Source organism: Mus caroli, chromosome 7 (assembly GCF_900094665.2).
Source record: "Mus caroli chromosome 7, CAROLI_EIJ_v1.1, whole genome shotgun sequence".
Taxonomy (NCBI): domain Eukaryota; kingdom Metazoa; phylum Chordata; class Mammalia; order Rodentia; family Muridae; genus Mus; species Mus caroli.
The window spans coordinates 76,744,353-76,759,450 of record NC_034576.1 but is presented as its reverse complement, the minus strand read 5'-3'; the positions used below and the strand labels follow the sequence as shown (position 1 = coordinate 76,759,450).

The following is a 15,098-nucleotide window of genomic DNA, read 5'->3' as shown; positions in this document are numbered from 1 at the left end:
TTTTTTTTTTTTTTTTGGTTAGGAGACTCTTAGTGACTATTTCTATTTCTTTGGGGCAAATGGGACTGTTTAGATTGTTAATCTGATCCTGATTTAACTTTGGAACCTGGTATCTGTCTAAAAATTTGTCAGTTTCATGAAGATTTTCCAGTTTTGTTGAGTATAGCCTTTTGCAGTAGGTTCCGATAAATTTTTTAATTTCTTCAGATTCTGTTGTTATGTCCCCCTTTTCATTTCAGATTTTGTTAATTAGAATACTGTCCCTGTGCCCTCTAGTTAGTCTGGCTAAGGGTTTATCTATCTTGTTGATTTTCTCAAAGAACCAGCTCCTGGTTTGGTTGATTCTTTGTATAGTTCTTTTTGTTTCCACTTGGTTGATTTCAGCCCTGAGTTTGATTATTTCCTGCTGTCTACTCATCTTGGGTGAATTTGCTTCCTTTTGTTCTAGAGCTTTCAGGTGTGTTATCAAGCTGTTAGTGTATACTCTATCCAGTTTCTTTTTAGAGGCACTCAGAGGTATGAGATTTCCTCTTAGGATTATTTTCATTGTGTCTCATAAGTTTGGGTATGTTGTGGCTTTTTTTTCATTAAACTCTAAAAAGTGTTTAATTTCTTTCTTAATTTCTTCTTTGACCAAGTTATCATTGAGTAGTTGTTCAGCTTCCATGTATATGTGGGCTTTCTATTATTTATGTTGTTATTGAAGATCAGTCTTAGTCTGTGGTGATCTGATAGGATTCAGTAATTTTTTTTAAATCTGTTGAGAGCTGTTTTGTGAACAATTATATGGTCAGTTTTGGAGAAGGTACAATGAGGTGCTGAGAAGAAGGTATATCCTTTTGTTTTAGGATAAAATGTTCTATAGATATCTGTTGAATTCATTTGTTTCATAATTTCTGTTAGTTTCACTGTGTTTCTGTTTAGTTTCTGTTTCTAGGATCTGTCCATTGATGAGAGTGGGGTGTTGAAGTCTCCCAGTATTATTATGTAGTCTTCACTTTCTAAGTAAGTATAGCCATGTTTCCTCTTTCCCACTATTCTCAAAAATTCTGCTACAGGGTTTAGAGAGAAGAACATATCACTGGTATGTGTCCTATATCCCTTCCAAAGGCTATCAAGAGGTTTCTTAGTCTAAGCCAATTTCTGAGCTCTATTCTATGTCTCAGAAGCAGTTAGTATGCTGTCTACTATTACCAGGGATTATGAGAAAATTATGAGACTGTTTAAGGATATTTCTGTATAAAGCCATGCCAGGAAGCCTTTTCTAACCTATTCTTCCAACACTAGGTGAAGTCTCCTAAGTTTCCCAATTCCTGAAGCTTTAAAGTAGTGGTAAGACAGAGAAATATGGATAACAGACTCTTGGAGAACTTTCTGACCTGCCCAGGGTATCCATCTTCAAGTTACTCCAACTCTGGGAACACCAGGAGGGCATAGGAAAGAACTCTTCCTGAGACCCCATGGTTGACCTCTGCCTTAGAGCTTTTCCACACACACCCTCCATCCATCCAGAGGTACTCTTACTAGTAGGAGCCTCAGACTTCAATACTCAAAATTTTAAGACCATAAAACCTTTTTTTCTGGTCTGTCAACTATTTATGATCTCATCATATGCTTCTCAGGTCAGTTTAAATAGAAAAAGATAAAAGAAAGAATAAACAAATAAAACATACTGATCAAAACTGCATAATTGCATGCTACCATGGCCATGAGGAATGGGACCCAAGGATCTGGGGAGATTGCTCAGTGGTTAAGAACTGATCTTGAGGATAATCAGAGTTTTGTTCCCAGTACCCACACTGGATGTTTCACAACTACCTGTAATTCCAGCTCCATGAAATTTAACACCCTCTTCTATCCTCTTACATACACATATCAACACACACTCAAAAATATTTTAAATAATAAGAGTGGAAGGGAGATGAAACACAATGAAATGAACAGTGTATGAAGGAATTTAATGGAAAGATAGAATGGCATGGTATGTAAGGGAATATAGTGAGGGATAGATAACACTTTAAGATATTTAGAAAAAGTCACAAGGAAACTTATTACTCTAGAAGCTTCCTAAAAATATACATTCACATATATAAAAATTAAAATGGAGTTATCCTGTAATGGAGCAACAATTTCCCTACAGGAAAGGACAGATAATAAATAAAACGCCCACCTCTAAGAATGGGTTACCTATTTTTTTTGAAAATGTGGTCCCATAAACCCCCAATCACAGGTGGTTGCCATTGCTCTTGGTTATCCTCCAGAACTTCACTATGAGACCTTGTTGGAGACACCACACACCGGAGTCATAGAAGATGGGAAAATAAGGCTGGTTCTCAACTGGAAACTTCATCCTTCCTTGATACCTTTCATAGTGCTGGACAGTGCTGTGTAAGCTACCAGAGAAGAAAAAGAATCACTCCTCTTACCCTGAGAGCTATATCAATGAGCAGCCTGGCAAGGTCTGCCCACTGTCTCAGTAGTAGCATGAATATTACGGGAGTAAGTAATCATGTCCTAAGATCATTTATAGGCCACTCCACAATTTGAAACCCATACCTGGTATCTTTCTTGGGGCCAAGAACCTGAGGCTAGACAAGTCACATGCCCCAGGGAAGAACATACTATTCTTGCTAAATGGACACAGTATTACACTACCTCCTAATGACTCAATCTTATATCCATAGAGTAGTGTATCAGTCAACCCCCATCAGAGAAGCTTCATGTTTGCATTTGATAGCGGCTCACACAGAGACCCACAGTGGATCAAGGTACAGGGAAAAGGAGACTGTGGAATGCTTGGCACTAAATGAGACATATATATCATGCAGTCTCCTCCCACTGCTCAATATGCTTTTCATATGGAAAAGCGTAGAAAGACTATAAGAGCCATAAGCAGTACACAACTATGGGGAAACAGACTTCTCTGGACACAACAGGGAAGTTGTGCATATTAATTCACAGCAGATGAAATATGAAATGACATTCATTCACGAGATATGAATAGGCTCGAGACAGACAAAATACAGCGAGGAGAGGGGAGGTGAAGATGGATCCCACCCCTAGCTAAGGAGCTATTGGTTGATTGCTACCAAGAGAGGGAGAGACCATTTTCTTTAAAGATGCAGCCCCTAGTGGGTTAACCACCCTCAGTGAAAAATACACATCCCAGAGTAAAAGGGCAGCACAAATTGTACTTGATTTTTTAAAAAGATACAAAGTAAGGGGGGAGGAAAAGCAGATAGATCTGGGAGGAGTGAGGGAAGGGGAGAATATGATATGATAAAAACACATTATATTAAGTTCTCAAAGAATTAAAAATAAAGAAAACAAAAGTAATGATATTGAAAATTCAAAAACTGGGCCCTCGTATTCAGAAAAAAAAAAATCTGCAGCAAGATTTAGAAAGCTTTATCCCACTTGCAATATCAGATATATCAACTTTTCTTGAGAGGAAAAAAATAATGAGAGTGCTTTTCATTTTTTTCTCCCTGCCAAGAGCCTGGCCTTGCATTTGATCTGATTTCCTAACTGGAGCTTGGCCACATTATTTTCTTCAAGGACCCACCCAAGGTTGCAGGCAGCTGGTGCTCACAGTAATCCAAGCCAATGGTCAGGTAGCAGAGTTTGTTACCAACTGCTGATCTTGAATTCCCTTTGCGCCATTCTCTCCAAGATCTTCCAGTCTCCACAAGATCAAAGCGGTGCTGTGTGAGTGTCAGGGATTGAATCAACAGTATAGCAACCCCCCCCCTCCCAGGCCAAGGAAAATCAGCCTTCTCTGGCTTCTAACAGGTTATTTCTACTTCAAAACAGAGCCATATCTTTGCAATACTGACATAGCTAGAAACTAGATGAACCTGAAATTTTTATTCCATCTCTATCCCAGAGAAGAAAAAAAAATCACTATTCCCTATATAGAAGGCAATATCAACTCAAACCAATGGAAACAATAGATTAGATAGACCTAGAAGACTGAAGTGCTGTAGTATGACATTGAAAAATGGACTTTTTCCACCCCTTCTTGAGTGGAAATGACTTCTACTACAGAAAATCCATAGTGAAGCCAGACAATAACAAAATCCAACATCTATTTTCTGACTACACAAGTCTTATACCAGTCAGTAAAGGGTTCAAAACAGTTTAGCAAAACACAAAGTCTATGATCTTTAAGATAGACAGTTAGGATGAAGTTATCAATACACCCTTTACTCTGTAACAGTTTGAATATGAATGGCTCTCATGGACTCAGGCGTGGGATGCTGGTGGCACCATTGTGAGAGGTTGTGGAAACTTCAGGATGTAGGACCTGTCTGAGGGAAGTAGGTCACTGGATGTGTGCCTTTGATGACTCTACCTAACACCTAAGCCAAGTTCTCATGGACGACACCTTCAAACCATGAACCAATAAGTGACTTCTTTTTTAGGTATGTCTGCTAAAGGGGAGTAATAATGGCCTACCTGTGGGAGGCACCATTCCATGGGCTCTTGTCCCATAGCAAATGGAAAAGAAAAGCTGAGTGTGCCAAGATCACAGCAACAACAATATGATAAATACAACCCCTGCCAGCCAGGACTCACTAAATGTTGGAGCAGAGTCCCAAGCAGTTTAACCAGGTTTAACCGCTTTGTGGCACTGCTCTTTACTCCTCCATTTCTGCAGCTATCATTTACTAAATACAAGGTCTGGAAAGTCTTTGTGGGTGCTCCTTTCTTCTTAATGGAAAGGCCTACATCAACAGCATTCTCAGCATAGAGAGGGGATGGCAAAAGGCAGTCAGTGCTTCTAGAAACTGTGCTTGACCCATGGCAGTGGAAATGTCTGGTGAATTCACTATAGAGGAGAGAGAAAGATACACCACATGATATAGCACTGTCTCTACATCACATTCTGCCGCAAGCTCTTCCTGCTTTCTTTCTTTTTTTTTCCCCCTATTATTTATCTTTTCTACCAGTTCTTGCTGCATGACTGTGGCTATGGTGAAACGGAACTTCGAGAAAAGATTAATGAGTCTTTCCTGTGGTACTTAAGTTTTTTCTCTTGGCCCTTTCTTCCCTTCAGTCAAGCAGTCCATCCCATGTTCACTGCTCTAGGAGAGTGATGAGATAAGGAAGCAGAGGAATTTGCCATTGTAAAAGCAAGGCCTTTGGCAGTGGAATCATCAAGATGGAGCGGCAGACCGAGAAACAGAAGTTATGGCCTTTGATGCAAAGCCATCCACCAAGGAGAAAAGAATCCCCCAGGCTTCAAGAAGCAGCACTCAGAAAGCAAGAGATAGCACAGCCACAGTGGGCTGCAAGAAGTGGAATGTCATGTTCTTAACCATGATGGTTAAGACAGTCAACTTGATAGGACCCAGAGTCATCTAGGAGTTTAACCTCTGGGCCTGACTATGATAGAGTTTCTAGACTGGACTAATTGAAGAGGGAAAACACCCTACACTGTGGGAGGCACTATTGCTTGGCTCTTATCCCATAGTGAGTAGAAAATAAAATGTGAGTACCAAAATCCCTGTCTCCATTTCCTAACGTAATATGATCAACTGCCTCATGCTCCTACCTTCATGTCTTCCCCACCATGACAGACCCTTCCTTATTTACATTGATTTGTTTAGGCATTTTGTCACTGCTGTGAGAGAAACAACGTATACAAAGCCCTACAAAACTGACACTATTTTCTGTTCTTGTAGCTGAGCCGGAACAGGTAGGAAAATCAGACTCATTTCTTGGAAGTATGAGCTACATAAATTTTATCACATTTGCTGGCTAGAGTAGCCCAAATCAACTCACTTCCAGAGAACTGGTTACAGGACTTACTAATCACAAATACATAACAACTTGTTGGCAGCAGACAGTCAGTACAATCAGGAAAAGTTTAGAAGGTTCCAAGTTGGTTGTATATCATTTCTACCTTGAAACTGGTGGTGCCGAGAGCTCTTTCTTACACCCTGGAAGCTGGTAAACACTGCAACTCAGGACTTCCTTTTCACCAGCCTTTGGCTTCAACCCCCACCCACCCCTATTAGTTGGATCCTGGTACTTGTTGTTAATGGTTCCCATTGTACCCTAGGAGGTGAAACTTTAGATGGTAACAGAAGATGATACCTGTACTTAGAAAATATGACAAGAGCTAGGGAAAAGAAAGTTCCAGATGGAGAAAACCTTCACAAAGGCAACAACTATCTGGCAAGTATACAGACAACAGAGACCACAGAAAAGGACAACATGGCAGATACCGAGGACCAATTGGGCAATTTGTTTTAGATGATTCAATCAGAGTATAAATATAAACTCAGGAAAAGAACAAGGAATCCCCAAGTATTTGGGTGTGCCTTCTTGTCACTGTGAAGAACAGGTACAAATTAAGCTCATAGGAAACTACTCCTGACTTGAAGTAAAATATGGATCTACCACATCTATTTGACATGAAAACTGTAGGTCTTGCCTCTATCTAAACTCTTGGTGTCTACACAGCTGCCTTACGTGAGATTTTTACCAGATGAGACCAAAGAACCAGGGGTGGGCAACACATCAGCTGGAGCCAAAGTCATTGAGGCCAAGTCAAGTGTAACCACAATGAAGTAGTAAAAAAAAAAAAAAAAAAAAAAAATTCTTTCCAAGCCCCAGACTCCAGCTAGGCAGCTCTCATGATCCTTATGTACCAGGATAAAAACTATACAACAGAGGGATGAAGAGCTGCTTTAAGGGAGTCAGCCTTTGCTAAATAATTCAAGAGCTGACTTAGACGGGAGTTGGGAGGAGGGAGATGTTAATAACCTTGATGACTGGTGTGGGAAGAAGAGCATACTCTGGGATCCAAGCAAAGGACATGACCGTGTCCTGTATAGAGCCTCAGTGGGCTGGGGTCAGTGTTGAATGAGCCCTGGAGGATCATGGGTGTATCACATTAGGATGCAAGGGCAACAGTGTCTGAGAGGGAGAACCTGCTGGTGGAGCTAAACCAGTATGTCAATCACTCCAGGCAAGGTACTCATTGGTTGTCCCATCCCACCGTGACTGCCCTCAGTGGCATACTTCCCACTGTTAGGAACTGTATTCTACTTGGTAACAAGACAGGCTAGTGAAATGGAGCTCAAGGACCCATGGTAGAAATTTCTAGAAGTAAGCAATTCTTTTTAACAACCACATCCTACCGTAGCGCAAGGAGAAAAACCCAGGCTCAGTAGGATGATATGTTCTCCATGTGGCAACCATATCCTTCCTCCAGTTTCCAAGGCTTGGCTAGGGCTCCCTGAAGGCCAGCTTTTTCTGAATTTTGAAGGGAGACTTCAGCATATTGTTCTTCTAAATGGCCTGAGTCCTCTGGCCACATTGGTTATGACCATTCCTTTGAAGTGGTTGCTGACAATAGAAATTTCTTTTCCAATTGATGTTAGAATTTAATCCCTAATATGAGATACAGGATAAAATACCAGAAAAGACTTTCTTTTAATGGGTAACTCTGAGGCTTTTATTTTGGATGTTGGACCACTGGAGGGTCTTGACTGTGGCAACCCTGCAAATTACACTAGAGTTGTGATTTCAGACTCTAGCTGGGAAGTGCAGTCACAGAAACAATGGTCTGAACCAATCGCATGGTTCCAGATCTGAGATTTCCATCAGGTCTCTCTGGGTAGTCAGGCTTGGCTTTGAACTTCTAAGGAAGTAGTGGCATGGAGGAGAGAGCCCATGGGACTACAGAGGCTGTGCAAGAACTGGGTCAGCCCATAGCCACCTCAGTGACATCAGAGAAAGATTCTATGCAGCTGGCATTGACTGAGGACCTCTAGTATTACTATCCTATGGTTTGCTTAGCCAGGAGGAGTGGAGTCCTGAAGGACCTGCTAAGAAACTTGGGCTTGCTGCCCAGCTCCTCCTCAATTCTGAGGATCTGATTTTATTTGTCCAGGCACTTAGATAGGCAAAGGGCACCAATTTTGATCTGCCCAACACAAAGCCTGAACACTAGATCAGCAATGAAAATATCCTCAGTCCTATTCAATTGATTGTTGTTTTATATCAAACAACTTTTATAATACTCATTTTTATTTTTACAAAATTTTATAAATTTTAAAGAACATGATAAAAAACGAAAGTGTCTTTGGGCGTAGTTGGGGTACAAAAGGGAAAGAAGAATGTGATGTAATTCTATTTACTCAAAATATGTTTTTAAATGTTAAAAAATTCAGATAAATTGAAATTATGTATCTTTTCTCATCATAATGCAATAAAACTTAAATAAAAAAAGAAAATGAAAAAAAGAATTATATTCATGGATTAAAAAAGAAGAAAAAGTAAAGGAGAGAAAAATAGAAAAAGAAAATCTTTTTTCCCTCAAATCAATGATATACCATGGTGCCCCAACCATTGTAGTAGGCCAGTTTGGTAGACCTATAGTGACTCAGCCATGGAGCTGATTTGATTCCCTTTGAGCAGGAGGCAGTTGTCGACCCACAGCCTAAGCAATCCACTTAGGGTTGGTCACCATGAGAGCATTCCCAATCATCTAGGTGCCTGTACTAGCTGTGAACTTCTGCCAAACTTCACAGTCAACCTGCTCAAATGGGCCTTTGGTGCCCATCACTGAATAATCTCAGATGAAGGATTTGCATGGTTCAGCCAGCTGGTCAGCTGTAGTAGAGTTGCTGGTGTTAGCAGGAGATTTGAAGTCCTGAAGAAGTCAGAGGCAGCAACATTCATGCTGATGCACAACCTGATTAGTGTTGCCTGGCCTTCTCAGTTGTATTCATCAGCAACTCCAGCAGCTCCAGGATGTGCAAATCTGCCTTCATCACTTACATTCTCCACCACCATCTCCTTAATGATGTTCTTCAGGTTGTGGTAAATGTCTGCCCCAATGTGTATGGCTTTCTGAAAACTGGACACATTCATAGGGACGATCATGAACCCTTGCATGGCCAGTTTGTTGCTAGGGACACCCCAGGATGGCATTTACACTAGGTTTAAATTTCTTTTCAGTCCCCTCCATCATAATCTCCATCCCACAACCTTAACTTTCTTGCTAGCCAGAGCAGGTACAACAGTTCTAGTGATATGCCTTTGAGACACTCTTCCCTTGTGGGACCAGAGGAACCATGGGGCTATGAGGAGTAGACCTGGAACAAGAGTGGGGAAATCTCATCCTGAGATGGACAGGAGTAGGATGGCTCCCCTCTCTGCCCTAGGCCTTCATGCCCCAGCCCACATAGACATGTGCTCCTCACATTTGCCCCACCAGAGGAGGTCATGTAGCCCAGTAGCTAGGTTAAACTTCCTTTCCTTTTATAAGGTCATGTCCTGGAATTCTTCCTTATTCAGATAAAGTATCCTCAGCCCCCTGGCTCAAGCCAATGATTCTTATTCATCTTAATAGCGCCGACTTAACTGATAAAGGTTTAAATAGCCTTTGTCCCCACAATAAATGAGCTGTCTCATTGGAGCTGTCCCCATCACGCTCACTAGCCACCTGAGGTCTCCATCCTCCCTGCTATTCCTGCCTTGGTTCCCTGCTCAGGACCCACCAGTTGTGACCCCAGTCACACTAATAAGGGTGGGGAAGCGGAGCCTGAATGACACCTCCCCCATGTAATGCACCTTATCACTGTCCTGGAGTTGTGGGGACCCATAGGAGACAACGGAGGCATAGCAGCTTGTTAGAGGCCTTTGAAGTACAGAGATCAACCTCAACACTGGATTCCCAGAAGATTCAAAGATCTCTCTGCTTTGAATCAAGGAACTCTACAAACAGCAAGAAGACTATTAACAAGAGATATGATAAATGGCCTGCCCCAAGTCCCCATGCTGCTCTCCCAGGAAGGACCTTTAGTAGGGATGATTAGTACCGTGCCTTCTTAGATGAATTAGTCCACTTATACAAGTAAGAGATTAATAAGTTATTTCTAGTGTGGGTCTGACTTTGTCTCATATACTCCTTGTCCTCCAGCATTTGACGCCCTGGGCCTTTGTCACTCTACTGGTAATAAGTCTATCAACAGATTCAGTCTTTCATCCTTGGACCAGATCTGTGAACCAAATCAACCCTCTTTTTTTTATCATGTACATCGATTGTGGTATTATGTTATTAGCTATAGAAAACTCATTAAGTAACTATCAGATACACCAAAGCTCTACGTTAACAACAAATCTGAATTCACACAAGAAACAATTGATGGAACTGGAACTTGGTCTCAAATCAGGCTACAAAACCTAAACTCTATTTGGTGATTAAGTAGGAAGCAGTGCTTGGTGCTTGTGGGATTCAAATAAGTTATTGCATTGTTAGTATGTGGCTTCTGGGCTGGCCCATAATAAATGCCTAATACAAGTTAATGCTCTTGTCTCCATTTACACAGGGAAGGGGTTTTTATAACGGTGGATTCGCTTGGCAGGTTAACATGACTATCGTCACTTCAAATACAAAAGATAGAGGTTCCCTCCAATTGTTGAAATGCAGTATAGACAAAGGTAAAATGAGGTCACCCAGGTCTCCATACACAGTTTCCGTCCTCTCTCCCACCACAGGCAAGCCAAGCAGCATCCCCGACCTTGTGCAGATTAACATGATTGAAATGTATCTTTGCAAACTCCTGGAAAAGGTTCATCTTCAGCATCAATTTGGAATCACCTAGACACACCTCTAGTGTGCCAATGAGAGAATTTTCAGGGAGGCTTAACTGAGGGAAGATGGCCCTCTCTGAATATGGGCAGCACCATCTGCTAGACTTGACATTCCAGACCAGATAAAAAGGAAAAAGGAAAAAAAAAAGGAAAAAAGCTGCTCTCTCTCTCTCTCTCTCTCTCTCTCTCTCTCTCTCTCTCTCTCTCTCCCCTCTCTCAGCTTCCTGTCTTTGAATACAATGAAGCCAGACACCTCACACTCTTGGTGCAATGCCTTCCCTGTCACTGTGAACTGCATTCCCCCCTAACCAATGACACAAATACACCATCCCTTCTTCAGCTGTGTTTGGCTCCAAGGCAATGAGCAAAGTAACTAGTGCATTGGTCAGTTTCAGCCTGGGGTATCTGTGCCTCTCCCAGAGAAGCAGAGATATAAAACAAGAAGGAAGGGAATATCGTCCCACCAGATAGAGTCTACAAAGAAGGATGTATGCCCTCAGCCCGTGCATACACTTACTCCCTAACTGCTTGTGGAAGTGACTAAGACATTATAAATTTCCTTGAGGACACTATTGACCTCAGCATACATTTTTGTCATTAGGAAACCATTACCTGCAAAGCCTAGGGCAGGTCTCCCACCCTCTGAGCTTTGGAATTTTTCACTGTAACCATTGCTGCTTTAAGGATGTATATTGTATAGAGTATGTAGAGAGCCTCAACTGAGCAAAAATCCTCTATCATATTGACCTGCGTGCCATTTTCTTGATTAATGGTTGGTGTTGGAAGGCTTTGCCCACTGTGGGCCATGCCACACCCTGAGTAGGTGGTTCTGGGGTATATAAGAAAGAAAAATGAGCACGTCATGAAGAGCAAGCTGGTAAGCAGCACTCCTCCATGGTCTCAACATCGGTTGCTGCCTACAGCCTCCTGGTTTGACTTCCCTTGATGGTATACTGTAACATGAGGTGACAGGCGAGTAAGGAAACCTTTCCTCTCCAAGCAGCTTTTGGTCTTGGTCTTTATCACAGTAGTGCAAAGCACACTAGAACACTGTCTGCGGTGGTTTTGATGAGAAACGCCCTCCATAGGCTTGATCATTTGAACAGCGTTGGTAGAACTGTTTTGGTGAGAGGTTATGAGAGGCGCCACCATAGGAAGGAACCACATCTTTAAGATATTAAGCTTCACCTTACTTCCAGTTCATTTTCTACCTTGCGTTTGCTGTTAAATATATGAAATCTTTCAGCTTCCTGCTCCTGCTACCAAGCCTGGTGCCTCCTACCATGCCTCTCCCATCCTCTGGCCTCTCCCCGAGAACCATAAGCTAAAATAAGCATTTCTATAGGATTTCTTTTTGACCAGGGAGCTTTGTCACAGGAGCTGCAAAGTAATTAATATATTATCCCGTCATCATACTGTCCCTAATGTCTTCAGGAGTCACATGGATATCCATCTAGATGCAGGTGGGAAAAAAGATTTTTCCAGACAACCCTTCTCAACTCTGGCTTATGAGAGACCTAAATCCTTCTGACAGGCTACAGCCACATAGCCACACCCACCACACAACCTTTGAAAGGGGAAAAACCAAATCAAAACAAAACAAAACCAAACCCCAAAAGCAAGATAAAGAAACAAAGGTCTGACTTAACCTTCCCTACTCGGTGTCTCATATTCTTTGCAGTGCCCCTCTGTTTGTGTATGCTAAACTGACTTACTGAAGTTCTACTGGCCCCAATGCTCCTACATTAAAATAAATATATGAGTAAATAAATAAATAAATAAAACCACCAAGAAGGTGGGTATGAAATTTCTGATCCTGAGTCCTTAGACAGTCATGCAGGGCCCATTCTCGTCCAAGATGATACCCTACCACAACCCCTGTCCTCACTGCCACCTTGCCCTGCCTTCCAATCTCTGCTTTAAAAGCTTTGGAATTGTTCCTTATACTTCTCTCCGCTGTCCCACCCAACCACGTTTTTGTAGACCCAGAAAGCCCTTGTTTCTCATCTTTCCCAGTGACCCCTCTGAGGTAACCTATCACTCCTCTATTTTTCTTGTAGCAAACAAACAAACAAACCAAACCAAAGGACGCCATTCTTGCAGAAAAGCATGCATATTGGAAGTAAGAAATTCAGTGGGTTGTGTTAAACTCGATAAACTGTCCAAGCACCTGGGTCATTCCTCCTTGACTTTGGAGCTTACTGAATTTGATTCCAGAAGCTATCTATGAATGCCCTCTCTCGTCCCCAAGGTCAAGATAAAGACCCTGACTCCATACTCTGCTCTCACAGGAAAGACTCAATAAGCACAAATGTGGTCTGATTGCTGACATGTGGCTCATGGCTAGCAGTCATCATCCTTACAACCTCCCTCACTGCCTTGACACTTCAGAGAAGGTCCAGAAAGGAGGAGGTAGGCTGGACATCAAGCTCAGCAGTCCCCAAAAGAAGAATAGCACAGACCATAACAGTGCACAGATGTTAGACCTAGCACTGTCCAGACAGAGAGATGAAATAAGGGGTACTATTTAATTTACATATTTGTGAACACTTCTGGATACTGAACACGTGACCCATAAACATGTCATTAAATCATCCAAAAAGGGAGCTACTTTGCTTTCAAATATCTTCCCATTCACCTTCTTAACCAGACAACATGTGTCTGGGTCTAGCATGTCTTCAATGCTTGGAAACATTTGATAGTACAACACTTCAAAACACTTAATAATTGTTCCTTTTAAATTAAGAAGTTGGGACTAGAAAGAGGGATCAGTAAGAGCACTTGCTATGTAAGCATGAGGAACTGAGTTCAATCCCTAGCATCCACACAAAAAACAAAACAAAGAACCATCCAAAGAAAGAAAGTCAGGCATAAGCTCACCAATGCTTCTGGGAGAAGGAACCATGAGGATATGGGGCTGATTGGCTACCAGACGAGCTACAAGTTCAGTGAGACACCCTATCTCACAAAAATGAGGCAGAGATGGAGAGAAAGACCGTGCAGACACCTGATGTCCTCCTCTTGGTTCTGTGTGAACATGGACACAAGTGCTTGCATGGGCACGCAACACACGTGTGCTCACACACCATCCGCATTCCCTCATGCACAGTCAAACAACAAGAATCCATCTCAGAACAAGTACCCTTGGGGGCCAGAGGGTCTCGGTAAGATTAAAGAATATTGTTCATCTTATTCAGTTTGATGCCAGCCTTATAATTTTAGCATGAAACACAGACTGTTTTTATTTCTGGTGTTGAAAGTTTCCATTTCTAAACAAATTCTAGAGAGCTTATTAAAAGAAAAAAAAAAAAAACCAAAACCTCACACCAGTGGAATGCTGAGTTTGCAGGAAAGACAGTGGAGGTGTTGCCAAGGAGGCGAAGGTTGGACAGAGAAACATAAATGACAAAAGAAAGGGACAGAAACTGGATTAGAAACACCCGAGTCATCAGACATACACGTGAGAGCTGCCACTTAGCCCATAGACATCACCCTTGTCCTGATGCCCAGCTGTGAAAGGACCACCATACCTAACCCCAAACAGCCACTCCACAGTTTTGTTCTAAGAGCAGAGTCATCTAGTTCATGACACTTCCCTGGTGATTGCTTCTGCCTCTGAGCACACATAGAAGCAGATGGAGCCTAACTGGGATAAAGGAAGGGTTTCCATGCTATAATAAGGAGGCAGGGTCTCCCTCCTATAAATACTAAATCACACACACCCAAGTTTCTCCCCAGCACCATCTTACAACCATTCCAGAAATAGAGTTGGTATGGAAGCAATGTGGCCATCAGTGAGGCAAAATGAAGAGCCAAGGCTTTGTGGGAGAGGATGAGCCCCCCTTCTTGAGATAAGAGGCTGCCCTTTCTTTTCTTTGTAGTAAATCTTTTCCATATGAAACCTCCCCCCAAACCACTCTTTTCTCCCATCATCTTTTAAATAATAAATCCTTTATTTCCATTCTCATTAGTGCCATTTCTAACTACCTCATTGTCTTGTCATTGTTGTAGTTCTTAAAGAATTTCATTCAATCTATGTTGACCATATTTGCCCTCTACATCAACACCCACTAGATCTAGACTATCTCCCTACCCTCCCAACTCTGGGACTTTTTTTTAAACTCATGAAGTCTAATTCATGCTGCCTATATATACTTGAATGTGTGACCATCCAGTAGCACATACACAAACTTCTATGGGCCACACCCTTAAATAAAATCAATTCTCATTTAGCTGCAGTTCAGATAATTCTTTTTTATTACTTTTTAAAAGATTTATTTATTATATGTAAGTACACTTTAGCTGTCTTCAGAAACTCCAGAAAAGGGCACTAGATCTTGTTACAGACGGTTGTGAGCCACCATGTAGTTGCTGGGAATTGAACTCAGGACCTTTGAAAGAGCAGTCAGTGATCTTAACCGCTGAGACATCTCTCCAGCCCCCAGATCATTCTTTTTTTTTTTTTTTTTTTTTTTTTGGTTTTT

At 41.8% G+C, this 15,098-nt stretch overlaps 1 pseudogene; it reads right to left on the bottom strand.

Annotated features, from left to right (window-relative positions):
- Positions 1-7,792: 7,792 nt before the first annotated feature.
- Positions 7,793-8,913, bottom strand: LOC110297965 (annotated as a pseudogene).
- Positions 8,914-15,098: the final 6,185 nt, after the last annotated feature.